We start from the raw sequence: 2,219 nt of genomic DNA, 5'->3' as shown, positions 1-2,219 counted from the left end.
CTGAGCCCTTATTTGGATCCCCTACATTTCTCCTATAAGTGAAGCCATCCGGTATTTTCCTTTTTCTTTCTGGCTAATTTCACTGATCATGATCCCTTCCAGCTCCATCCATGTTGCTGAGAATGGCATGAGATGATAAATCATACATTGTATAGAAATGAAGAATGATGTAAAAATATATAAAATAATAAAAAAGAAATAAAAAAAAAAAAACATCAGCTACAACAGTCAAATGCCGACCACACTCACACAGTTCAGTAGATATCTGGCTCATATGTCTTCACCTTCTCTGCCAGGCTACAACAGCCTTCTGGAAGATTGGTGTGGTAGGGGCCCAAATCCACTGATCCCAAATGCTGAAGATCTGAAAACTAATTCCCGACACCCTGAATCACTGACTCCCTCTCTCGCCCCCTTCTTCAGTCACTTATATCACTTATCAGTAGCTCCATCCCACTTTTTAGCATTTTCCCTGGGGCTATCTATCCTCACCAGCAACCCCCTCCAGGGGGCACCACCTGTAACAATCTGTGGCTTCAGCCACAGGTCACAAAATGACCAGCAAGCACTTGAAAACAAATGTTTACAATTACTTATTATAAGAGAAATGCAAATCAAGACCACCTGTGAGAATGGCCCATGTCTAAAAGACCAAAACCAACAATTGCTAACAAGGATTTCTAGAAAAAGGAACCCTCCTACATAACTAGTGGGAATACAAACTGATCCAGCCCTTCTGGAAAGCAACATGGAGGTGTCTCAAAACATTAAACATGGATCTTACTCTTACCCAAAAAATTCAAAAACTTGAGTTTGAAAGAAAACTTGCACTCTCATGTTTATTGCAGCACTATTTACTATAGCTAAATTATGCAAATAACCTAAGTGCCCTAGAACATGTGAGTGGATCAAGAAGATGTGATATATGTACCTCATGAAATATTGGTCAATGATGATAAAAGATAAACTCATGCCATTTGTAGCAATATGGATGGAGCTTGAAAGGATAATACTAAGTGAAATAAGTTAGATGGAGAAAGATAAACACCAGATGGTGTCAATAATATGTAGAATGTAAGTAACTATATTAATCATCAGATAAAGACAAGCTGAAAAACTAACCCTTGGTAGGTGCAGGGTAAATAATTGCCAGGCTTTTCTGCCCTCCTGCCATTAGATTAAATGCATGCCTGATGGTGGGCACCTGGAGTCCGGTGTGAGCATATGTAGGTGGGATACACCTGGGCTAAGATCGGGCTTATAAGGGAGGCGTCATGGAAAACAAGCAGAGAACGACCAGAGAACAAGCGAGAGACCGAAGGGAACCAGCAGTGAAGCAGAGGCCACAAGAGAACGAAGGCGAGCCCAGGAAGAGTGAAGATTTGCTGGGGGCTGGGAGGCCTGACAGCCTCCTGCCCCCCCCCACCCCCGCCCCTTGCACCCCTGCCTGCCATGTACCTGGTAAAAGAGCATTAAAATCCTGAAAAAGCCACCGAGGGCTCCAGGACTCCTTCACCCGTCTGCTCCAATCATAGAGAAACCGCTCTGTGCCTTCCTGCCTCTACAATAGCTGACTACAAAAGAAACACTAAAGGATAGGTGTAGGGTAAGAAAAAATGTCAGGCTTTTCTGCCCTCCAGCCATCAGGTTAGATGATGGATCTTTGCGGTCCTGAATGCATGCCTGATGGCGGGCACCTGGAATAGGGTGTGGGCATAGGTAGATGGGATTCACCTGGGCTAAGACTGTGCTTTTAAGGGCGGCGTCACCGGACGCCAGCAGAAGCCAAAGCAGAAGCCAATGAAGAAGCTGAGAAGCAGCGGAACGAACAGAAGAGCAGAGAAGCAGAGAGAAGGCCGGAGAGCCCAGATTGAGGATTTGCTGGGGCCTGAGAGGACTGCCAGCCTCTTGGCCCCCCAGCGCCCCTGCCTGCCATATGCCTGGTAAACCCCAATAAAAACCTGCAAAACCACTGAGGACTCTGACTCCTTCACCCGGTCTGCATGGGATCAGAAAACCTGCTCCCTGTCCAGTCCCACCCTTTCAATAGGATACTGATGAAAATTGTACACTCCATGAATTTGGAAGTAGATCTTTACTGATAATAGATATTGGCAATTATGAAATGAATATTATTTATGATTAAGTATTATTTCAGTCATGTAATTCATGTATTTTTAGGTAACTTTTAATGTTGTCTACTGCAGTCTACATTGCTT

Source organism: Talpa europaea, assembly GCF_964194135.1.
Source record: "Talpa europaea genome assembly, chromosome: 14".
Classification (NCBI taxonomy): Eukaryota; Metazoa; Chordata; class Mammalia; order Eulipotyphla; family Talpidae; genus Talpa; species Talpa europaea.
The sequence above is the reverse complement of the archived record's forward strand: the minus strand, read 5'-3'. Positions refer to the sequence as shown.